General features: G+C 52.8%; 1 pseudogene; it reads right to left on the reverse strand.

The window, feature by feature from the left end:
- Nucleotides 1-25,793, reverse strand: part of LOC141928914 (hydrocephalus-inducing protein homolog) — a 99,604-nt pseudogene that overhangs the window by 25,813 nt on the left and 47,998 nt on the right.

The raw sequence follows: 25,793 nt of genomic DNA on the forward strand, positions 1-25,793 counted from the left end.
CTGCCAAGGCAATGCAATGCACCTGGACTACTTTGGTTTGGGGGCATCCACTGACCTTTAGAAATTTTGATGCTCAGAGCAACATCATAGGCCTCCACAAGGATTTGGATATTTTCAACCTGAACAATCCCCAGGACATTTTCTGCATCTGAAACCTGAGGCAGCAGGAAACAAACACCCCTTAGACCATTCTCCTAAATTCTTTTGGTGGACAACACAGGAGTCCTTGTCTCTGTCGGCTGCTTCCACCATGGTCTCCCTTGCTTGACAAGCACTTGTGGACTCCCAAGCCTTCCTAACCTGTTCACCTCATGGGCTGACCCAGCAGGATTCTGCTGCAGTAAGAAGCCCTGTCAGCCCCACTCTGCACTCCTACAGCAGGGAACGCTGCTACTAAAGCGCCCTGGGAAGCACAGTGATGCAAAAACAACTCAAGAAGTGTGAGGTGTCCCAGAGCACGTGGCACTGACAATCAACTCTCTCCTCTTCAATCACCCAGCATCCTCACTGAAATGTAGCCCCTAAACCATGGGGAACAAAATCCCAGAGCGGAAGTGTGTTGCTCTATGTTAAGTGCCCCAGAAGGACTCCAGGATGGGTGCAGGGAGCATGCCGAAGTCTGGACAACCAAAGGACAGCATTCAATCACGCACAGCAGCAAGGTGGTTGTAGTATGGGCTTGGCACGCAGCCTCGTAACCCAGGCGTAAGCCCCGCAGAGGCAGTGCCTGGTTATCTGGGGTAACGTGGATGCTCAGGCATGCACCGTGTGTTCTGGCGAACCCCCTTTGAAGCAGCAGAAGTTGGGCTCAGAGCACCCTTGTGCCCATCAGGTGCATCCCTTCCTGACTCCACAGCATACTTGCCCCATGAAGCTCACCTACAAGAGCACCCCAGCAGCCACTTAGTTTCCAAAACATTGTCCTGCAGTGACAGTCCCTTGCTGAGGGACTGGCCCCCCTGCAATGCCCGTAAAAAGGAATCTCATGAAGGCTCATCCTTTTGCTCTCTTTGCAGGGTACCCTTCAAGCACAGTCTCCACCCTAAAGAGCACCAGGCTGATCTCTCTGCCCTGCTCTGCCAGGGCGGGCACAGTCCCCCTCACCTCCAGTCGGATCATCTTAATGCTGAGAGCCTGCTTGGCCTTGAAATACAGATGCACGCCGAACTCCGTGCGGGGACCAACAATGCCCTCCTCTTGCAACACGGAAAAGTCCTCACTGAGCTTTTCCAGCCCACTGAGCCGCCAGGCCACAGGCAGTGGGGTGCGGTTTTGCAGGACCAGGGTCTTGCTGTCCCTCGTGCAGAGACAGGAAGACACTCAGCACGAGCTGCTCGACAGTCCTGCTAGCCTTGCAGGTGGAATGCAACTTGGAGCAGCCCTATCCAGTGTCTGAAACCACAGTTAAATGTTTTCTCTTTGTCACAAGTCTCAGAGGTGATGTCCTGGAGGAGAGCTGGGTGCTAAAAGTGTAACCAAGAGAAGGGAGATCAGGAGCAGCAACTGGACTCTCTCGGAACCAGCAGACAAGATACAAATGCATCATCAAGATGCCCATCAGCAGCATTGCTGGGGGCTACAGAGCTTGTGGCTGCCATGGGACACCCAAACCAGCATGGAACAGTGAGCAAGAGACCAGGAACTGCTGGGGGAAAGAGGGGCGCGAGCCCAGCCTCCAATCTGAGCGGCTACACAGCCAGCAGGAGAAGCTGACAGGGAGCTCGCTGACAGCTCTCGTCCCAGCAGCGCGGCCGCGGGAGGACTGACCTGTGCAGAAGCAGCTTGTTGAAATGCACCTGCTTGGGGCTGACCCCCAGCTCCACCTGCACCCCCTGGCAGCACAGGTGGAAGACCACTGGCTCTGGGTTCCCCTTAATGCGGCAGATGAGGTTGTCTTCCACAAGGCCAGCTGAAGTGGGGTACGCCCAAACGCTCAGCTCCTAGCCCCGTCCCCACAAAAAGAAATACAGAAGAGCATTCAGTGAGCAGGAGGAACAGCTCCTGGGCACTTCGAGCAGTGCCCACTCTACCTGCCTGTCTCCTACCTGCTTCTCATTTGCTTTCAGCCTCATGCTGGGAGGGTCTAAAAGGAACGTGTCCGCTTTGAGATCATGCTTTCACACGAAAGTGAAACTCTGCTTCCAAGGGGGTGATGTTGAGGATGGTTATCTTCTCGCAGTTGCTGGGAAAGTGCTTTGCCTTGTACCTGTCCACAAAAGGGGAAAAGGCTGCAGAGGAGACTGTTGCCTTTATCACACCTCGAGGACAGCACCGTGTCCCGGCAGTGGGAGGCTGCACTGGAGGATCATGGTCTAACCAACAGGCTATGAAAAAGGATGGCTTTCAGGGGCACATTGCATGGTATGCGTGCTCAGCCTTGCATTACTTTGATGTCTGCCCCCATACTTGGTGCCTCCACCCCAGAAGCGTGACGACACATGCGCCACTTAAAGAACGTTTTACGAAATCTACATTCAAAGGTGCCTGGAAAACTAAAAGCACGCCAGGCACATGGGTTCTTCCCCCTTCTTTGTTGGATTTCCTTCCCTGCACACTATAATAAAGAAATGTTTTTGAAAAGAGGTTTTAGAAATAGTTTAAGTTATCTCTTTCAAAAAAGTCATGAGACTGCCTTGTCTTCCACGGGTTAGCTCAAAGTCTGAGGGAAGGAGATAGAAAGGATTAATTCCCAAGACAAATGCTAAATTTAACAAATGTTCCTTCTCTCAGGTGTGGAACAGAATTTGAAGTTAAAGGGTTAAAAAGGCAAATAGAAACCTGAGACCATTCATCAGCCTGGCTGAAGATCCTCTTTTGTTTTTTAAACTGGTTTAATTTCCTTGGGTTGTCAAAATACCACTAACACTCCAGAACTCCCATGAAGACAAGAACTTAATTTCTAATTAAAAAAAAGAATAAAAAGGACAATGTTAAAAATAAAAACATGCCAGCAATCACAATGACCACTCTTCTAGGCAGATGTTATCCAGCAGCGAGGACCAGGAAAATGTAAATCCCATTTTAATTCCTTTTCAGGTTCCCACACCTCCCTCCCCATACTGGCAGGTCAAATCATAAAGGTCTACTAATATTACAGATTAACAAATGGTTTACAAAACCATCAGCAGAGTAATTGCTCATTCAGTCTACCCATAGAGCTCACAGCACTTTAAAAAAGACCACAGCGTTCATTTCATAGGTGGTGTGAGATCTGGAGGGGGAACAGAAGTTGCCCCAAGTCATGTTCAGGCTGGAAGCAGCACGTAGCTCTGGCCACCAAGGCACCCCCCAGGTAGGAAGATCAGCTCCATCTCTCCCCAGCTCCTCCAAGACTCATGTGCCTGTTATCTACCCAAGTTCACACATCCGTGGCCCTTCAACCCCACGGAGCTCCCAGGTCTCTGCCTGGGCCTGTCCTGAGTTGTGCCCCTGGGACAGCACGTCTCCGAGCGTGTCCATGAAAGCCCAAGGCCCTGGAGATCCCATCCCAACGTCTCACTCCACACAGGCAGCGCATCAGGATGTTCGCTCGGAGCGGGGAGTACGTACCAGTCTCTTGACTTCCCACACAGCAGCAGTCCAAAGTGGAATATGCCTGTGTTCATGACACACTGCTTGGTGATGATGTCATCATCCGCCTTGCTCTTCCTCCGGCGAGGAAACACCAGCCTGGGCAGAGAAAATGGGGAATGAGGAGCTGTGAGACGCTCTAAGTAGAAAAACTGGTCAGAAGGCCATAACCCTTATTGGTTGACAACCAGTACTGGTTCCCAGCTCCAAGCATGGGAAGAGATGCTGGGCGGCTCAGGCCGCATGCTCTGCCCAAGCCAGAAGGTCACCGGGGCACAAGGGGCAGCCCTGGCTCTGAGTTCAGGGGAAGCAGTGTGGGAGGCTCCCATGCCCCAGCCTTACCGTGGGTCCTGGCTGACGGTGGGATACAGGCAGGTACCCCTGCAGTGCACCTGGTACCGTCGGTTTGTCCCCAGGACTTCAAAATGCAGCATCTGGTCAAACTGCCCCAGCACCGTGGAGCTGAATTGGACCTTCAGTTCCACCTCACCATGGGCAGGCACTATCCACCGGCAGCTGCTCAGCCTGGCAATTAAAGAGGAGGCTTCAGACATTGCTAACGAGCAAACGAGAGAAGGATGAGGCTCATGGACTCGCCATCCCGTGAAGGCACCGGCAGAGGGTCCCTGCAGAGCTGGGGATGATGGACCCCATTTGGCAAGATGGACGTGAAGCAGAGGGATCACCTCCTCCCTCACAGCTCACCTGATGGATTTCCCTGGGGATGGGACTGTGTCCACGTCTCTTTGGTGCGCCTCGGGGGGCCGTGTGGGTGCTCCCATGCCTGGCGCCTGGAGACCTCTCCTGTCCCGGCTGGAGCTCCGCTTCTGCCTCACAGCCTCCCGCCTGCCCGCGGCTTTCTCCTTCCCCGACCGGCCCCTGCTTGGCGTGACCTGCTCCTCTGACACCTTCACAGCAAGGGAGAGAGGAAAGGGAGAGAGGTGAGACCTGCCCTGAGACACCCCCATCCTGGAGAGAAAGCTGCAGGTTTGTTAACAGACAGGAGAGAGAATAAACCACCAATCACCTCTGCCCATGGATTTGGTCTTCCTTATGGGACTTTGTTTCGCCTACAACACCCCTCCTTGCCCAGGACCCTCTCCTCAACGGAAGTTGAAGGTTTTAGCTGTTTTTTTTTTCTCTCATCTCACAGAACTGCCCTATGTCTCAAGCAGAGTCGTCCCTTTTAAACAGACAGGAGGGATGCCTGCAGACATGGGGCCCCATCCTGTCTTCACTGCCCTTCCACAGTGATCCTTTTCCATCCCACCCGCCCCCCATGCCCCCATGCAGCCTGGCCCCTGCCCTGGCACCTTCACTGCAGGCACAACAGGGACATCCAAGAGACTTCTGGTTTCCTTCTTTGCAGTGGCACCTTCTGGCACCACAAAGGTGAAGTGCTCGAGGGCTTATCCTACTGCAGGGACCATCCACTTCTCCGGGTAATGGATCACAGAGTAAAAAGCGGTAGGTGGAATGGGAGGCCCCAAGGGACCCAGTCCCAGGTCATGCAGGATCTAAAGAGTAAGAGAAAACCCTGTTTATACTCCCGTCGCCTTCATCCTCACACTTCCTGAAAGGCACTGAGCTTTTGGCAATGGGTTTTTTTATTTAGATACTTTTTTACACCCAGTGGGGTGGGCAGGCTCCAGAGCAGTGCCAGGACCTAGAAGCGGGACTTAGAGAGAAATCTCAACTCTGAGTGACTCGGCTGAAGGAAACAATGACCAGGAGCTGCCCTGCCCTGGGACCATTTTTAATGATTTCCAGACTGGGAAACTCTCCGAACAGAGAGGATGTTCGAACAGAGAGCCCTCCCTCTTCCCACCCATCTGAGGGATGGCAAGAACTTCCCCAGCCATGTGGCTGCTGTGAAGCCATTGTGGAACATCATCAGTGGCCTGGACAAGGCTCTGTGCTGTTGTCACCTGGTGGGACACAATGCACCAGGGCCCAGACCACGGCAGGCTCAGGATATGAGCCTCGCAGGGCTCTACCTGCTCTGCCGCTGGCAGCTTGCTACTCTCCAGGATCGCCCTAGTCACATCTGCAGAGCTCAGCACCTGGATGTCCAGACAGGGCACCCCGACCTCCTGGCCTCTGGCTGACCCTTCTGCACCTTCCCCTTCCAGCCCAGATAACTTGGAGTCCTCCAGACCCTTCAGTTTTTCCAGATGCTCCTTCTCCAGCCTCTCCTGGAGCTCCTTCTCTCTGTCCCTCCAGCCCCTGCGACTGGATAAATGCTGGCGCTGGCCTTGTACTTGGTGCTGCACCACCTCTTAGTTCAGAGGGGACAGCAGGATACCCTGAGCCCTGTCCCAGGATGACAAAATATGTGTGACATCCTTCTGCAATGCCTCGTAGATCTTAAACCTCAGGGCCAAGTTCTTGCTGTCACTCTGTGCCTCAGTTTTGGTTTCCCCCTGTTCTGGGTCTGCAGGTTGCACAACCTCCACTGGGCAGGCATCTGTTAGCAGAGCCTTGCTCTGCTTTTTCTTATCTTCCTTGTCACTTGCAAGAGAGTCTGGGTGCTCCTTTGCAGATCCCTTCTCTTCCCCCTCGGTGACATCAGACAGCTTGCCGATGGATGTGCTGGTGTTGCTAGCGGATGCGTTTGTATTCTGGGCAGGAGGAGCAGGACAAAGCGGTGAGCATTTCAAAGCACCAACTGAAATGCTGTAGGACAGCGGAGATCTTTGCAATAGCACCCCACGCCTCATCTGAGACCTGTGCTAGGTGCTCTACAAATCCTAATTCAGAACGCAGCTGGTACCCAGTTGAGCTCAACTGAAACTAAACTCCCCAGCACCAGACTGATGAGGAGTCCTGCAAACCAGCTGAGAAACAGAACAGCTTCCCCAACCCAAACAGGGAACTTAAGACACCTCCTTACTCCTGTGCAGTCCTCCGGGCATGTTTCTGGTGTGCTGAGCATCCATCCCTGTGTCTGGCTGATGCTTTGGGAAGCCTGACTGTTAATGAATACCTAAAGGGCCTGGTGGTATCTCCTGCCAGTCAGGTAGCAAAAGACACCACATCCCAGGTGGGTCATGGCTCAGAGGTGTAAGTCACACGCAGAATGGGAAGAAATGCTGGACTAAAACTATCTAGGGCTTGGAGTTACATGAAGCCATGACTCAAAGGCAGCATGACCCTAGAGAAACAGCTCTACCCAATGAACCCATGTGAAAATAGCCCTTGTGAAGCAGCAGCACGATCAAACACTGGCTGCTGTTTCCCAGCACAGCCTCATGTGTTGCTGACGGCCAGGTACTCATCCCCAGCACCACAGGTGGCTGCTGGCTTCGCCAGGAGTGGTACGGCTCAGCAGGAGGGTCCCCAGGGCTTTCACTCATCTCTATAAACACAACCACCCACCTGCCTGACTCCAGGATGGCTTTTCTTCCTTGAAGCATTATCTTTGTCTTTTCCAAGCTTTCCCTTGCTCCACTTATACAACTTCTTCAGCTCTTCTTCCTCCCTCAAGCGTTCTAGCTCCTGCTGGTGCTTTTCCTCAACCTCTTGAGCCAGCTGCTCCATGACTGCTCCACAGGCCTGGCACTGCTCCATCAGGCAAACATCAGCTCTATGAATGAGGCAGATGAGCTCTCACTGGCTAGAAATAAGGGTCGTCTTCTCTGCTCAGTGTTTGGCTCTGGTCAAAGCCAGACACAAGATGGTTACAACTCTACAGCAATTAGAACATCCCTGGGACTGTTCCCAGGCACGGAGGCACTTGTGTCCATCCTGTTACCCACTGCCAGTTTCCAAGTCACGGTGGCCACAGGCAAACTGCCTTTGGGAATGCTCCATCATTTCAGCTGACTCCCAGACTGCCTGGGAACGTGCAGGCAGGCTGGGCCAGAGCCACAGGGACTGCTAGCAGCACACCACTCCAGGCGACTGTCCTGCCGTGCCCAGGAAGGTGCCTGGTGGCTGTTTTGTCTGCTGGTACCAGCAGCAGGACTTGCCTAGATCGGGCCTTCCAGGGTTATCCCCTGCGAGCGCGCCAGCTGCTCTGCACCAGGGCGTTGCAGTCTGCAAACAGGCCCATGAAAGGGGGAGACGAGGGCAAACAGGCAGATTTCCCCCCATGCGCCGAGAGGCAGCCACCCCACCGTGCCCTGATGCTGAGCAAGCTCCCCAGGGGGATTTCAAAGCCCCTTTCAGAAGAGTGTGCTGCAGGGGAAACTGAGGCACAGTGGGTACAGGGCTCGCAGAAAGCTCTCTGTGGAGGCAGACGCTGTCTCCTCCTCCCTGTGCTGGGCTCTCATTACCACACTGCCCTGCCAGACCTCCTGGGGGTGACACTCGCTGATCTCACCTCTTCTGTGGGTGAAAACCCGACTCACACGTTGCATCGCTGTCCTGGAGCGAGGGCTCCAGCTGAGGGCAGCGCCTCGAAGACACAGGGCTGGGCCTTTATCCTAGTTTTGACCAGGATGGAGTTAACTTTCATTGGAGTATTTCACACCATGTGATGCCATGCCCCGGGATACAGGTGGGCGGGCTCTCTCGGACGGGCACCGATTTCGGGTCTGGTCCGGTCGCGTGTTGCTGTGGGGGCGGTCGCCGTGCTCGGTAAGCCACTGCCGCATTTTCTCCGTTTCTTTTTGGACTCGCTATTGTTACTGTTGTTCTCTTGTTATATTTAGTAAATTCTTTCTTTTTATTCAACCAACGAATTCTCTTCTTTTTTGCTCCTCCCCTATGTCACCAGGAAGGGGGAGGTGAACGGCCAGCTACGTGGCGTCTGCCTGCCGGCTGAGTTCAAGCCTCAACAGCCTTCAACTTCTGGGGCACCTTCCGACGCACCCTCGCTGGCCAATGTTTGTCCACCTGAGCAGAAAAACCAATTGTGTTAGGTCTCCTTGGTCTGTGAGGAGAGACCCTTGGTTCCTGCAGTGCTCTGCGACACCATCATGGTGCTGAAGGCACCCACAGCCAAACCAGCCGCGGCCACCCCTGGCCTAGAACTGGAGGGAAAACATGTCATCAGGGCAGGCAGATGAGGAGGCACCGTCCTCAGAAGAGGAGGAACGGGAAAACCTAACAGAGAAGTGAAGCACCAGCTAATGCACAGGTCCAGGTGAGCCAGCCTTGCTCTGTACCCTCCAAAGCTTCCTCAGACGAGGTGTAGCCCAAGTGCTCATGCAGCCACAGGGGCAGAAAGGGCAAGAGAGGCAAAGAAAACCCAGCTGAGAAGTTACATGTTACACGTTGTCTGTGCTTTACATTCTGAACAGGCTCATTTATAGTGATGAGCCAGTTACAGGGGTCCTGGAGCTGATTGTGGAGCTGGACAGTTTCTTCCTGGCACTGCCCACACTGGAGAGTGGAGAACTCCAGTCTGTCCCTAGAGATGCAGAGGGATGGCATGGCCATGCTGGCATGGAGGAGGACGTGGAACGTGGGGCCTCCTGCTACCTAGGGAAGGACAGAGCATCCAGCTGAGAGGCCCGGTGACATCTGCTGCTGTCACCGACCCTCCACCTGCCCCGAGAGGTGCATGGGCACAGCGGGGTGAGGAAGCACACCGTGGGTACCTTGATGGGCAGGAGCACGTCCACCTCTCCCAGTGGCAGGTTGGCACTCTGTGGGTCGAAGTGCACTTCAAACATCTTGGTCTCGCAGCAGAGCAGGTGCTTCACGTGATCCAGATCCACACTGAAACCTTGAACAGATGAAAATAAAGCAGCTGAGATACACAATCGACATGAACGTGTCACAAGCACGTTAAGGCCGTATGTCCTGGCTGGCAGCTCTGTGAAGGACCCCTTTGTACCTGTGGAGAAGACTGCCACTCCGTCTCCATTGTCATCGCACAAGGAGAAAAGGTTTTCACAGCCAGAATCCAAGACCCACATGGTAAAAAGGAAACATCTCAGTTGAGGAGCTCCAGCCATTCCTTCACTAGGCATCCCAGGGAAGGACGCACAGACCTCTCCAAAGGAGAATTTCCAACTAAGATTCCCCCATGCCATGGTGCTCCCTGAAAAACAATTTAGAGGAGGCACCTGACCACCCTTCAGATATGGCAAGTCACCGTTTGCTGGTACTGCAGCCTTATGTCAAGGCCTGTTTTGAAAGCCTATTTTGATACAACAGAAGACCTCACAGGCTGTCTTCTCAATAAAGGCTGAACAGAAAGAAGTGCTATGGCATTATGAACTTTAAACAAAGCACTTCCAAACCACAAAGCATCCATCTATTTGCAACACAAGCCCATGGAGTGCCCATCAGATGATGCTCATGGTAGCCAAGAGCAGAAGATGCTGAGAGGTGACCAAGGTGACCAGCCCATCCAGACGCTGCAGGGAAGTGTTAGGGCAGGCACAGGCAGGCCGGGTCTCTGAGCACTGCTGGCCAGGAGAACTCAGGCTCTAAAGCACGAGGCGGAGGGTCCCAAGGGGGAAAAAGTTATACATACAGCACTCAAAAAAACTCCCCATGTCCAGTGAGTTAAGCTAATCTGTCAGAGACAGCTCCTTCAAGCCCACGTGAAGTCTCTCCAGCACTGGTTACCTGTGTCACGCAGGACCCGTCTATCAGCACGGAAGGACACAGGGAACTGCCCGGTGTTGGTGAACCTCACGACGTGCGTGGGGGTGTTACCAAGAATCACGTACCCAAAGTCCAGGAGGTACTCGGGCAGCTCAGCTCTGAAAGGAGGAGTAGGGACAGTCCTTAAACCACAGCCTGGCTACATTTCCAAGAGCATGGAAGATGCAAATAGAGTGAGTATTTCTGGATTCACTGCTGTAAAAACTCAGCTCAAGCCCATGAAACCTAAGGCCTGACCACCTGGTAATAAGACTTTGGTAAGTCACGAGGAGCATAGGACCTAGGTTTTATCAGCTACCAGTGGGACCTTAAAATAAAACTGGTTTAAAATGAATACTGGTCACAGCTCCTCTGCTATGGAAAGCCACTGTAGATAAGTCCAGTGGACCTCCACTGGTCTCAATGAAACTGCTAAGCCTGGTGTACAGCCCCAGCCTGAAACTGCTTCAGGACCTTGTCATAAGATTCGCCTGCACAGGAAGTCTTCACTGCTCTGCAACCAGATCTGTCCCCAAAGCAGCACCGACAGATGCAGTAATCAACACCTACAAGATTCATGGGAGGGTCCTTTTCCAGAGCAATCACACTCGGGAAAGCACATACGTGATCTGTTTTGCAGAGCATCTTCCTGAACTGGAGCCTACCGTGCCCGTGCCTCCTCATGAAGGAGCAGAGGGAAGGTACCGAGGTAAGCCCTGCAGTCCCACCAGCATCCCAGCCACCTGATTTAGGGTTTGTCAAAGGTGTGTCAATCTCTGTGGTTCCCTACTCTTTTTGCTCAGTGTGGTCTGTTAGCTGGAACAAAGATGCCAGCTTTGAGTTGCCTCTTTCAGAGCTGGCCAGCAGGGATGGTGTTGGTGCTCTCTGGGAGGGCTTGATGCTCTCCCTAAGAGCAGGACCCAGCGCCTGTGGGGAGCTGAGCACCTCCAAAGCTCAGGGTGGTTCTGTGGAAGTGAGGACACTCAGCTGCTCACAGGGAGCATCTCAAAGCTACCAGGATCAGACTCTTTCTGAAGTCCCCACTATCCCCAGCTCTGCAGACACAAGGAGCTCTCAGGAGCAGGGGTGCACTGCTGGGTGTTACCCTCGGGGCACCTGGAGATAGGGTACAGGAGGCCCTACTAACTTGAGAAGCCTCCGACAAGCGTGCTGGTCAAAGGCAGTGGCCTCTGGGGGACCAGAGGTGAGAGCTTTCTGCTGCTCCAGGGCGTGTTCCTCTATCAGCATCTGCTCCATCTGCATCTGCAGCCGAGGGTCGAGCTGAAGGAAGGAAAGTCAGCGGCTGGTTAGCAACGGTCCTTCCCAAGGCTCCCCGCTGCTCGTGTTGAGAGGGGTGATGGGGTCCTTCTGTCTCGCTGCTCAGTGTCTGTGACACCTTCTGCTCTTAGTCAGGGCCTCATCTCAAGGGCAATGAACTCCAACATCTTTGCCTGCCCAGTTGCTGTTACAAAAGCTGATCTGGCCAGACAAACAGACAGACAAGCCAGGAACCTTCTAGAGCTCCAAGTCTTTGCCTGCCCCCAGCCAGTGCCAAAGCAGCTCGGACAAAAGCTCTCTTGTAAAGGGAGCCACGATAAAGCTGCTGTCTCTTAGAGATCAGCACTGACAGCACAGTCTCAGGGCACAATCAGGCTGCTGCTATTAAGCTCTGTAACCTGGCAGGGCTTGGGTTGTGAGCAGCAAATACCCCAGTGATGACCTACATCTCCCTCACGAAGTACCATAAATTCAATCACTTGAGCAGGGTCTTCAGGATCTCTCCCTGGGGCAGCCCCAGAGGCAATGCTAAGCTGATGCAGGATCATGGCCAGGTGTGGGCAGGGAGGTCCCAAGTGCCAGCAGGGCACCGGGAAGCCTGCTGCGAGCTGCAAGGGACCAAATGACACTGGGGGAGGGTGGCACATGTCAAACGGGGCAGCAGCCATTCTCACCACGGCGTCCAAGGGATCTGGGGGTGGCTCCACGGCCACAGCCTCCCCCAGAACAACTGTTTCCTCTCTCTGGCCATTTTCTTCCATCTTTTCTATCACCTCCTTGAGGACCTTCTCATATTTTTCATTTCCTGAAGGAAGAAAACATCCACAAATAGAAGCGTGGCACAGCGCCATTCCCATTTAAGCTGGGAAGCCCCACTCCCCCGACTCTGGCCTCTCCCAGAAACACCCTCCTCAAGCAATGTATGGAAAGTAGATGCTGCTTTTCCTCTATCAACCCTGATGTTCATTCCCACCCATCTTCCTCCCCACATAGGAGCATCTCATCCTCCGCAATGTAATGCAAATCCAAACCTGCCAAAATCCCTGCCAGCCTGTGCTCAGCTTTCCTGAGCATTTCTGTCCAGCCATCATCTCCCCAGGACTCCGACACATGCTGGCAAGCTCTGCAGGATGGTTCCTGGGGCAAAGCCCACGCAGGCTCATCTGCCAGAGCCTCAGGAAGAAACCAGGGGTGAGTGTTGGTCTGACAGCCCTGAAACCTTCAGGCTCGGTGAAGGCAGGTGTGAGCTGCCCTACGGGCATCTGACATGGGGGAGAAACAGGGGACCCTCCTAGGGAGCAGACAGGCCATGCTCACCTTTGATGTTCCTGGGCAGGTCCAAGTAGATCCTGGGAAAGCTCCCCTCTCCTTTCAGGGAGATTTCTTCTGGTTCCAGGTGACCCACTTGGATCTGAAAAGTCCTGCAGAAGGCTCCAGGTACTCCTGGCAGGTAATAGACTTTCAGCACTTGCTCCTTGCCAGGTCCAACATAACCCTGTAGGGTGTGGGAGAAGAGGGAGAGAATGCACCAAAGAGGGTTTGGTGGAGGGATGGCTCAGACGACAGACACACCGAGAAGAGAAGGTGGGTTCTCATATATAAGAAAGTATCAGACAACATCATCACCTTCTAGCTTTCTTGTACCCAGAAACTGAAGTCTCCTACACCAGGTCCTTCAGAGGGCTCATAGGGATGCACTCCCCCAGGACAGACCCACAGACTGCCCCTTGCTCAGCATGAGCACAGCTCTGCCCCTAATGGTGTTTACCCTCTGCTAGCAAGAGCCAGACTAAAGAAATAAAAAGCTCTTTTACCAGCCACTGTGCAAAATAAGTGAAGTGTCCACACTCTCAGCATGGCCAGCAGCTCCTGCCACAGCACATCAGCGGTTCCCAGCCTGGTGTTGAAGGGCCTGACCCCTTATAATGATCCCAACCAAACACCTCCTGACTGTGTTGTTACACCGGGGGTGCGTGAGCCTATCCAGACTCACGGTGACCTGCAAACATGCATCTCTGAAAAGGCAGGAGCAGAGACTTGGACGAGATCTAGGGAGGGTGTTGCCAGGAAGGGCACCTCCTCTTCGGGCTTCCAGAAAGGCTGCCCGAGCCCCAGGCTAGGCTCCCGCCAGGCTGAGAGCAAATGTGAGCAGACAGCAACACAGCCCTGGGTGAGGGACACAGCCGCAGCTTTCCTCGGCTCGCCCTCTGCACACCGGGCTGGACCCTTGGCTCCCCACCCCGCTTCATGCTGCCGGGAGAAGCTGCTGAGCGGGACAGATCCTGCCACTTGGTCCCCTGAGCCCCTGGTGCAGCGCAGAACACAGCTGCAGCGAAAGCCAGCCCTGCCAAGCTGCCAGTGCCAATGGGGCTGTTACAGCAACTGACTGCATGTATCCGAGCAGAGCTGGGTCTTTGGAAGCTCACAGGAAGAGGGCATCAGTGTGTCACCCCTTGTAGGAGACAGACATGAGGAAATGTGAACATCATTTGGCCTCCTCTTCCCACTGCAAAAAGGGACTAGACAGGAATGCTGCTCCAGCCCAAAGACAGTCACACAGGACTGAGAAGTTGGGATGGTGGGATGCTGCACACTCCTCTCCTCACTGTTCCAGCCCTGCTCCTGCCTGGCCCCCTCACTGCCCCACAAAGCTGCTGCGGAGCAGCAAAGCTGGGGGAGTGGGGGACCGGTACAGGGGCTGCTACAATTTCTGGCAAAGCAGCTTCATGCCCAAGTGAGAGCATTTAAGTCCCGCTCAGTGCTGGCAGGGGGCTGGCAGGTGTGCTACAGGCAGTGACAAGGAGTAAGCCCTGTCCAATCACACACCCTGGGCAAGGTGATCCTCAGGAGAGCCGGCACAGTGCGGCCCCAGTGCCCACACAGCCGGAGTGCTCAGCAGTTGGGGTCCCCAGAGCCACTGAAGCGCTGGTGCCTCCAGCCAGTGGCTGCAGGGTCACCCGCCGGCAAAGGCCGTGAAGGGCGTCAATTAGGACCGCGCTTGCTTGACCCTCCCTGCCCCCCAGCAGCAGCTGCTTACAGCCCTGTCTCTCCTGTCTGCTTTTGTGGGTTGTTTTCTTTTTTTTTTTAATTTTGTTTTTTTCCCCTACAACCCCCTCCTGGGCAGCCTGACCCAGAGCCGGGGTCAATCACTCACGCCACCTCCATACTCACCGTGCTGGGCAGGACCAGGGCACGCCGGACAGAGGGCTGTCTGCGGTGCCCGCGCTGGGCCTTAGCACCACGTAGGTGAATCCCATCTTCCTGCTGTTCTGCAGGGTGACCTCTGCTTCGGTGACTTTGTTAAATGGCTGAAGAGAGGACAGAGGAGTGGGAAGCTGAAGGCACAGGCCTGATACTGGGAACTTCCTTCTGCTTTCTCAGCTGGGGTTGAGAAGGTGGTACATGGAGATCACAGTACTTGGCACAGCTTGATACAGGAAGGAAACTGGAAGCCTTCACATCATGATGCAGATAAAAGTCTCATTTTACAGTGTAAAAACAAGCCAAAAAAACCCAAACTCAGCATAGGTCCGTAGGATCTGAGTGGGCTTCTCCAAGCAAAACTATCGATTTCTCCCTCCCCAGAAGCCCCGTGTCCAGCCGCTGGCCCTGCTGCCCAGCCCGCCCTCAGGGCACATGACAGCAGGGCAGAAAAAAGGGGGATTGGCACAAGCACGGCTTTTTGGTGGCAAGCTGGGGGAGGCAACGCAAGCAGTAGGTGTACAAGAAAATCAACCTTTGCTTCCAGGGAGTCATCTGCATCTGCTGGCTCTTAGGCAGGATCCCCTGTGGCTCCCAGGGCTTCAGCTGGCTCCTCCACACCTCCATCCCTGCAGCTGCTCCCTGCAGACACTGAGCGCTCCGACCAGGCTCCCTCCTCCTTTGGTGGCGGGGTTTGATGAAAAATTTAGGTAATGGAGGGCTGAACCTGGGAAATAACATAACTTTGATTGTGGACCTGCAGTGGGAGGGAGGGAAGCCTGCACGAGCAGCTCCTCGGCAGGATGCGGCCCCCGACTGGGCACTGGTGGTGTGAACTCAGTAATGGGTCTGACCCAGCAGCTCCAAAACCAGGATGGAGCAGGTCAGCATATGGGGCTGCCTAGGGATGATGCTGGTATAGCGGCAGCGCAGGCAGCTGGCAACTGGTTGCAAGGAGGAACGGAAGAGGACACGGGTGAAAGCCTTGTAGGGAGGTAAAAGGCACAGCAGGAAAGGAAGAAACACACGAACTGTGCAAAAAGGTGAACCTGAGACACAAAGGGGCAGATCCGGAGAGCAACAAGCCAGTGCAGACCCACCAGTGTCCTCCCGAAAGCACCCACAGCTGCAGACTGTGCCTCCCCCACCCAGAGGGCCAAAGCCAGAACTTCTGCAGCTCTACCAGGTGCTAATGCGGAATATTTCCCCTGACACCCACCCGCAGCTGCAGGTCAGCACAAGCAAGCAGCAATGCCCGAGGCTTTCTCCAAGTGCCGTAAGGCAGGAGCAGGGATAGAGCCCGGAGCCTGCTGTGCCTGAAACCCGACAGAGCCCAGCACCGTGCGGGGGTACCCACGGAGCCCGGCACAGGACACCCCCACACACGCGGGGCAGCGTGGAAAGACACGCTGAGCAACTCCAGGCAGAGACTTACAACTGAACAGCCTGTTGATCCCTGAGGAGCATCGAAGCAGCAGCGACTGGTGCTCTGGGGAAGGAAGCTTTGGTCATTTTTAATCAATACACAGCAAATGCCGATGACAAGGTTCAGCTCCTGCTGTGCCACCGGTATTCCCTGGTTGTGAAACAACGGCTCCAACCGCACCTCGCGCTAAAAGGGCAGCAGCTCTGCTGAAACAAGGCTATAACCGATGTGGCACTTACCAATGGCATGGTCACCTCCCCAGCAGCTTCTAAACGCAAACCATTTGAGGGTCAATTTGGCAAATGATTCAGCAAAGCAGTTCAACAGCTCATCTTACTGACAGGACTGAGTTGATAGTTTGACCAACACGTATCGGTAAAAAGTGTTCGGTTTAACATTTTCAAACATTCCCAGTGACTCAGACTACATTCCCTGTTTCAAATTGCAGCAGGTGCTCACAGTAACTCTGTTCACCCTTCTGATGCCCCATGGAGGGACACACTGGAACCACGCCTGCCTGTCACCACGCCTATCTGCAAGTGTTCCCGGGGGCAAACAAGGCCCATCTTTTACAGCAATGTGGGTGCTTCATTCCCAGCTGGGAACTCAGTGCCTTTAGCGATGTGCTCCTAAATGAGTATTTGTCTCTAGCTTTGCAGCTTATCATTGAAGGCTGGTTTCCATTTCTGGATTAGAGGCTCTGCTCCTCACAACCCCCAAGAGATCCCACCTGACTTGTCCTTCCTGCAACAACATGCAAGAACAAGGCTCTGCCCAGGCGAGCTGCCCCAAGCAGGGACCAATGAGCAGCAGCACTGTCACCCCTCCCCAGCCCCCTCTGCCTGCTACTGGGACCACATGGGGGACCCCAAAGGCGGCCTCGGCACCGTCCACGTGGAAGAGCAAAACAGGACTGGAGGGGACGAAGGCGCGCGCTTGCCCCTGCAGAGCATCGTCCATCTCCAGTCCCACCAGTGCAACCTTCGCCTCTCTCAGCCGAGGCACCTTAACAAGTATTGGGGTGCCCTGAGGGGTGACCCACCTGCTCAACACCTCCAGCAGCCGCTAACTTGGGCATCTGCCTCAGGATGAAATAAATCCACCTCACCCGCAACAACGGTGCCTCCGGGCAGCCTGCAGCTGGACACTGCCTGTCCCTGGTGATAGGGAGATGCCCGCAGCGCAAGGGCAGACACATCCAGGGCCAGGAGCACCTCGAAGCCCTCCAGCTACACACCAGTCCATGCACCAGTTCAGCGCATGGGTCTGGCCATTGTCATGGTGATTGTGCCAAAACCGCTAGCTGTGACCTGTCCTAGCAAGGAAATGAAAGCGCGGCTCTCAGAGCTGCTTATGATAAATACTGTAGGTTAAGAACAGCTCCTGAGGAGAGGTAAACCCCTGAGATGCAAAATCCATAATCACTTATGAAATTACCCTTAGTTTTATAGAATGGCTTGAGGCAACTTCATGGGATTGTGGTGCCTAGACAACAATATTTTTCACTCTAAAGCAGAAGCCTCTGGGACCTGGTGCTGGGAGATGATGTGATTAGTGAGTCCTGCTGTGGAGAAGCACAAAGCACAGCGAGGGACTTTTTCCAGTGAGGGAAATCAGAATGAACAACAAGAAATGTAACATGAAAAGGAAGGGAGAGAGGAACCCAAGGTGTCAATAGAAAGCTGACCCCTGGGACAAGAAATCTTCCTGGTGCTGAAGAAAAGGGGGTTGTCTTCAAAAGGGAGACAAAAAGGAGAAGAAAGAGGAAGATAAGATGCTCAGCATCAGCCCAAGCTCTTCCCCTCCAGCACCTTCTGGCCAAGGCTGTGAATGCAGGGAGGAAGGCAAGGAGCAGAAAGCAGCTCCTCCACCTGCAGAGAGGATCCATCCCAAACCAGAGGGGCCGAAGGGCTGTGGACATGCCTCCACCAGCACCATGGAGCTGAGAGATGGAGCCTCCTGACATAAGCAGGTCAGCCTGGAGCTAGAGGGGCTGAAAGCAAGGGGTTAAGCTCTCCAGGTCCATCTCACCCAACCTGGCCACCCCTCAGGTGAGACAAAATGCATCCAGGAATTAACAGTGGGGATTTAATGGGAGTACGGGCAGACTGACACCAGGGGGAGAGGAGTCCTTCCTGTTAAGGCCAGGACAACCTTGTGTCACCCACTGTCCCCAACCTCTGAGATGTTAAAAGAAAATATCTCAGCCTGTCTCTTGGTTTCTGAGCCTGCTAGGGCCACAGCTTCCCACACCCTCCTCCCAGAATAGAGGAGCTAGAAATCACACCGCTTCTGCAAACTACACGTGAAGATTCACACAGGATGATGTGACCCGGCCGGCTGAGGCTGTGTGAGAGCCAGCAACATGAGGACTGTCCCCTCAACTCTGCAGTGCTGCAAGAGGAGTGTCCCAGCTCCCCACAGCCCCGGCCAGCACTAGGGACATGAGCCAGAAGCCACCACCCCTTCACATTAAATGCCAGAGTTTTAACAGTGCTGAGACTGCTTCCCTAGTACATGGCACCCACGTGTGGAGCATCCTTGCCCAGGACCCCAAAGACTACCCGCTGGTGCCCCACTAGCCATGGCAGTGGGTTAAAACGAGCCTCCCAACAAAGCACAAGCTCTTCTCAGGTCATCACAGGGAAAAGCACCAGAGACCGCATGCCCATGAGGCACCTGAACAGGCTACAGGCCCCTACAGTGCACTTTTATTTCTCCTTCCGGCCATCAGATGCATGTTAAAAAGGCACTTTGGAGCAAGCTACAGACAGCTCAAGGGTGTTTGCAGCTGAAAACAAAATAATATAGTACAGGCGCAAACCAAAAGCCTTCCCAGTGCACCATGTGGGAACACTGGGCTTGAGCTGGGCCACCTGGCCAGCAGCTGAGGAAGGTAGTGGCGAAGGTTTGCCCTCATCAAGAGTGACTATTGAACAGCATTTCATCCAAATGGCCTTGAAGCCTATTTCTTTGCTTAGATAAATTCCCTTGCTGAGCTAAGGTTTGTGTATTTACTGAACCACCCACTGAAATTCAGACCAGGCAGCGGAGAGACAGAGAAGAGAAGCAACATTGCTGTGGTGAGATCCGACACCTCCAACTCCTGTCTTGCACACGCTGGAAGGGATTAAGCTGGATTTGGCATTCATCTAAATGCAGCGAGCAGTCCCACTGTGACCAAATATTAATTAACTCGAAGTTCATATGCAATTTCAACAGCCACTTATTCAAGTCAAAAAAATGTCAGTTTTGAGAGATGAGGGAGAATTTTGATTTCTTGTTTGAAAGCACAAATTGTGTGGGAATGGATGCAGCGGAAGTGAAGTGTCTCATGTTCCTGGGGCAGCAACCAAAGCTCGCCAGCACCTTTAAGCAGGAGCCACAGGATTTGATTTTTGGGTGCACAAGATTCCTCGGCTCCTGCTGAAGCCCACAGACCTTGACCATCCCATCACTTTCGATGAGAAGAGTCAGAGGAGGGTCTGAGGCCCCTCAAGCTCCACCTGACAGGGCTCGTGCCTCTCCCAGAGTATTTCCACAGGATGTGGCTGGTCCAGTTTTGCAGGGGACAGGCACTAAAGATCCTCAGGCACTTTGCTTCAACAGAAGCTGGACCAGAGCCAGCCACCACTGGCACTGCAGGCACAGCAGCTCTTCGTGGAGATCATCCTTCGGCAGCAGTACTTCCCTCTCTTGACAGGTCACAGCCCTGGACGAAGTCTCCACTGACTTTACTGGAGTTATTCTGACTTGCACTGCTTTTACAGATGGCAAAACATGACCCAGTAAGTCCTCTCCTTCCACGTGCTTTGCACATCAGCCAGGCGATTTATAAGCATCAGGTGAGCTCCTGATGCTCTATCAGATGGAAAAACGTTTCTCAATGCTACTCTGGCCAGAGGTCTCTCTGAACAAATCAGCAGCTCTAACAATAAATAAAATTGTAGTCTTTGTTCAAAATTAAACGAGGCCTGACAGCTGTATTTTGCAGATGCTAGTTAAAGTAATTGGCACCAATTACAATTGTACCAGCTGCTTCAAAAACCAGCTCTGCCAACAGATGACTGTATTGACTCCCGTGACCGATAGCAAAGGAGGAGAGATGTGCTCCAGCCGTCTTTGTGCCAGGGATCTGGACACTCACCATTTCAGGATGCCTTCATGGGGACAAGCACTAGAGCTTGGAAAGGGTTAAGAATACTAGGAAGCAGGGGGGAGCAGAAGAAGTGGTTGAGCATAACCAGCTGAGAGCAGCAGGCTGCTCCTGGGTGATTAGAAAGGCAAGCAGGAGGCTTCCAGCCCTGGGAAGAGAGAGATTCTCAATTCTTCCTCTCCTTAGGGAAAGGCTGCAGGAGGCCGAAGCTGGATCTCAATAAGTTTGTGAAAGGGCTGAACAGGATGCAGTCTAAGGTGGTAGGAACCAGGCTGGGTGGGCCAGTTTCACCCTAAAGGAAGCCAAAAAGCAGCTCAAGCCTGTGCTGGGGCATCCTGGGGGTTGAGGACCAGCAGGTACCTGGGCTCTGCTTTGGAGGTCTTCTCCCCCAAGCTCTCCTCATAGCCATAGCTAATCTCCAGTTCCCAGCAGGTTGTGTCCTCTGAGCCAGATCCCAATTCTCTAAACAAACCTCTTTATTGATGATCTCTATTATTTGTAATGGCAGCAGTTCAACACACAATGGTTAACTTTGCTCGGTTTCCTAGGGCATTATGGAAAAACCATTTGCTACTGTAACTAAAACTGCCCAGACTAGACTTTTGTACTATGCAGAGAGGCCACAGCGGGAGGAACTGCTGGAAATGTGTTTATAAATGTGCTCCAGCATGACTGCAAGATTGCTCTTGGGCTTGGAAACCACAGCCCAGCGCTGGCTTGCCCTGCTTCCCAGGGACGTTCAGACAAGTGCTCCCACCAACACCTACAGCTGTACCCAAAGCTGCAGCAGAACCTGCTGTTTCCCTGTAAAACACTAAATAGCTGTTTGGGGAATGTGATGTGCAGTTTAACAGATGAAAACTCACTTCACCAGTGTGGTGTTTGCCTCAGGCCACAAAGGTCTGAGAAAGCAGCTTTCCAACAGCAGCCTTCCTTCCCAGGGGAACCAGTATGGGGGCTACAGCAAAGCAGCAGCAAGAGACTGGGGCGGCAGCACATTGTTCTGGTGGCAGTGTCTGTGTAGGTTCTTAGTGTAAAATGACAACACATAGGGTTGGCAGGGAAGAAAAAGAAGTCACATCATATATCTTCTTGTCCCAGTGCCTAAGTATAGGTTTGTAGCTCCAGAAATAAAGCAGGACTCTAGGTTATGGACGATGCAAAAAGCGTTGGTAGCATCTCACAGCCCCAGCTTGGCTGGAGAACGTTGTCTCCTTCCCAGCGTCAAACTGGTGGAGATCACTTATTCCCTGAGCACCTAAGCCCGACCACGTCTGGTAGGTGTTACTCCCACAGGGAAAGTTGAAAGCAATTTGTCAGATCACAGGCAAACAGCCTTGGTCTTTGCAAAGCACAAACAGGACACGAGGAAGGAGAAGAGCTTCAAGGAGAGAGAGAAGGGGCACATACCTCATCTGGCTCACAAGGCTGTCCATCAGGAACGCCCAGTGGTACTGGACAAGAAGTGGGCTGCAGTTGGTCATCTCGACGTAACACACACCTTCAGTGTCGTTCAAGATGCAGCCAAAGTCCAGGGCCATGGGCTGGATATGGAGATTCGGAAAGTAGACTTCTCCCCAAACGGTGACCCGCTCCTCATGAGGATGCTCAAGAAACTGTATCTTCAGAACCTTCTCTACTACCCGGCTACACAAATCCTCTTCACAAGCAGGGTTAAATCTGATGGAGAGATGAAGTTCCTCCCCTATCTCCAGCTTCATGGGCTGCAAGGAAATGAAGAGTATTAATCACCAGTGTGATGAAGTCCCAAGGTCTGGCAGCACAAAACATGTAAATGTTCAATGTGTGACCCCAGCGTAGGCTTCTCAGTTCATCCTGCGTTTTCTTCACTGTGTGCACCTGACTGCAAGCCCCACCACGCTCTTGTCTGAGACTATCTCAGGCTCATCTCACTGTGCTCTGTATCAATACACAAGGAAAATAAATATTATTCTGCTGAATTCGGGACCCACAGAAGCAATGTGCTAAATACACAACTAAATCAGCACTCTGGCACACCAGGGCCTTTTGCCCCAGCTCTAGAGGAACTCCTTTACCCTCACGGCACAAGCAGCATGGCACTGCAGCCTCACCCTTGCAGGGGCTAGTCACTGGCACAGCACAGAAGTGGTGGCCATGCCTACAGCAAGTGTTTAGCAGAGCCCATGTCCAACACCTTCCACCAACAATAGGGCAGCAGCTGGAGGAGCTTCCTCAGCCTTCCTGAAAGCAGGGCTGCCCTTGAAGAAAGCAAGCTGCTCTTGAGGTTATCTGAGAATGGCTGCTGGAGAGCTAGATGGTTTCCAAGAGACACCTTTACTACATGGCTTGCCCAGACCCAGTTGCCTGCTCCCCTCTCCTCACATCTTAGAGCCAGGATGTATTTCCCCAGTTCAGATGATATCTCGTTTCCTTCAGCAGCTCTTTTCAAATCTGATTTAGTTCAGGCCAGTCTACCACTGAGTCTAAAGAACAAACTTCTCTACTAGAGGACCTCCCAACAGAAACGTACCACCACACTCCCCCCTCTTCAAACCCCACCAGCAGGAAGGCCCACGGCTGCTCACCTGAACGTCTGCAGAGAGGGGCTGCCGGTCTGCACCGCATATTAAGAAGGGCTGCTCTAAGGCCAGGACAATGCTGAGTGGCAGGGAGGACGCGTTTCTTAAAGAAAGAGGCTGGTACTGCAGAGTTAGGACATCACTGGGTTGCTACAGAAACAGGACACAAGGGAAAAAACCAACATGAAGTGGCCACAGAACTCCTTCCCTTCCTGATGCATTTCAAGTTTTTCAACTCCAAAAGTGCATACACCTCTATTTACTATTTTTATTAGTTTCTACCCTTCTAGGTGGTTTTTCTCTAAGTATATCAGATCCTTTCATGTTTAGAAACCACAGCATCCCCCGGGGACAGGGAAACACTCTTGCATACAGAGGAGGGAATAGGACCCCGCGAGGAGGCAGCTGCATGAACAAGATCAATAGCAGAAAGTGAACCCAGACCACTTGTCTTCAGTTTTGTATCCTCTCTCAAGAAGAATGGCACAAGATGATTTTCACTCACATACAGTAATTTCTTACAACCTTATCAGCTCTAGTAGCCTCATAAAAGCAGTGATACTGGTCAGAGGAGAAAAGTGAGCAGGATTTGGCCCATAGTGGAGAGCCTGCAGCAGCCTAAGGTTAGCTTTGAACATCTACAGGCACATACAGCCAGCTAGAAACCTCAACAGTCGTGCTGCAACAGGTGTCCTGCTGCCCCTGCTCCAGTGACAAGCTCTCTGTAGCCTCAAAGCTTGGCTCCACCTAAGCTATTTCCTCCTGTTTATGCATTGCTCTGGGCTTCCTGCATGGTTTATATAAACTAGACAGTGTTTGGGAAACTGGTTCTGGATGTATCGATATCAAACAGCTGCAGCGTCATAACACTTGATAAATCAGAGCGCATGGCATCAAGCAGACCACAGGCAGACATCAGGGATAGCTGAAAAGCTTCTAATTAAACCTGAATTGCTTGCTCACAGGATTTTGTGCTTCTCTGGAAGCCTGGGAACCAGAGAAGAGATCTGCAGACACAGAAACTAAATAATGAAATATCTTCTCTTTTTCAGACACCTCGCGGGAGAGGGAAAGGTGATGCAGGAGTCAGGATCCAGAGGCTAAAGGCCACCTGCTTTGCACTGGTGTTATCATCACTGCAGCTGAAGGATGTCTGTGGGTCCTTTGAAGAAGGTGAAGCTTGGGGAATTGCAAAGAGCTACCATACCAACAGCAGAGAAGGCAAATAGACAAGATGACAGGTTTTTTTCCATCAGCCTGAGGAGCTGACAGGAATCTCAGTTCTTCTCAGCTTCCCTACAGGATCGGTATTCAGACATCACTGTGCCTTGGAGGATCCCCAAAAACCTCCCTTCACACCGAGTACAGGAACTGGTGTCTCTCTAGATGTAGCCATGATCCCCCTCAGCAGAGCAGCTGTTATCTCAGTTTTACTTGGGTGAAGTTAAAAACCAGTCCCATCTCTAAAAACATCCTCACTTACTTTACGAAACACCTCAGGACGGGTGAGGAGGGGGTTTAGCATCGCTCAGCTGCAGCCCTCTGCTTGCCCACCTGCAGCCCCAGCACACGAGGTGGCTGTTCAAGGCCCATGCTGTTCTCGTGGGTCCCACACATCTCGCCCTGTGCCCTTGGCTCAGCAGCTCAACTCTGTCTCCACATCAAGAAGGCAGAATACAGCTGGTGGGACTGCTCCCAATCCCAGAGGAGCGAAATATTGATCTCAGTGTTAATGGCAAAATCTTGGTCCAGCTCAACTCAATAGTCAAAGCCCCAGGGACTTGGAGAAGCCATTTAACTTCCTCCTTTGAACACAAGCACACCCCCCCATCAGGCTTTCAGTCACCAGCCATAGATTGTTAAAACATGATGCGTACAAGCTTAGTGTGAAATGGTTTATGTGGTGGACAGCACAGATGAAAGCCTGGAGAAGCTCTGGGTGGATGCAGAATTTGAGGCTCTGGGAAAGCCCAACTCATCTGAGACAATACGTGGGTCCCATCTCAGCTCACCTGGCGGCAGCCTGCAGCCGGCAGCAATGGCAACAACTCCAGAGTCTGCAGACCAAGACGTGAAAGGGGGCAGAGGACGATGACACAAATCACACTGACATTGTCCAATCCGTTGGGTAGCCAATTTGTGGCTGCACAGAGCACAGGACACGCTGGACAAGCGTCAACCTCCCTGCAATGTCCCTGCTTATGTGGGTGGCTTGTGCATGCACATTTAAATCCCCCAAATCTATCCTAAAGAGTAGGATCAACCTGCTCTTTCTACCCCAAAATTTAGGTATCGGACCACTGGGGACCGTCTTTGCAGGCAGGGAAAGGAACAGGCACCTCAAGAAAACCATTCTTCTCATCCCAAGAGGTCTCCAACACAAGGCAGACAGCACTTTGAAAAGGTTTATTTTTCTCCCATTTACAGGAACATGCCTGGTTTCAGACACAGGTGTTAGGACCAGTGAATCCCCTCCTTTGAGCTAAGCTCTTTAATTAACACTTTCCATTTATCCCGCCCAAACTCAGTGGACTTCTCCTCCTTTCCCTTTCAGAGCTGGTCCTGCAGCCACCCTCACCTGCCCGCGCCTCAGGCTGCTGCTGCGGCGGTGACACCGAGGAAAGCCGGTGGGAGAAACGAGGAAAGAGCGACTATGTCTAATAAAGAGCAGCCTGGCAGGGGAGATGGGGAAGGCGAGCAAACTGAGGGGTGATATGGGGCAAAGAAATTCTGCTGCTCCTCCAGGACTGCTGGGCAGAGGGCAAACAAAACAGCACCATTAATTTAGTGAAGAACCTGCTAACAAGCTACCACCAAGGTTTTCTGCTGTTGCAAGATGATACTCCAAGTGAAGGGAAAACCAAGCAACATTATTGCAAAGGGAAATATGTTTATACTTGTAATGTAGCATTTTCCACCCAGAGGCTTCCAGGACCTGCTGTTTTCCTCCAAATCTTTACTTGATAAAGTGAGGAAATATAGGTATTATAGCTAAAGACAAGTCAGTGACAATTTAACAACTGCTTTCCATTTTGGTGTCTTTTGAGGGTATCTAACA

This window comes from Strix aluco, chromosome 12, assembly GCF_031877795.1.
Source record: "Strix aluco isolate bStrAlu1 chromosome 12, bStrAlu1.hap1, whole genome shotgun sequence".
NCBI classification, from domain to species: Eukaryota; Metazoa; Chordata; class Aves; order Strigiformes; family Strigidae; genus Strix; species Strix aluco.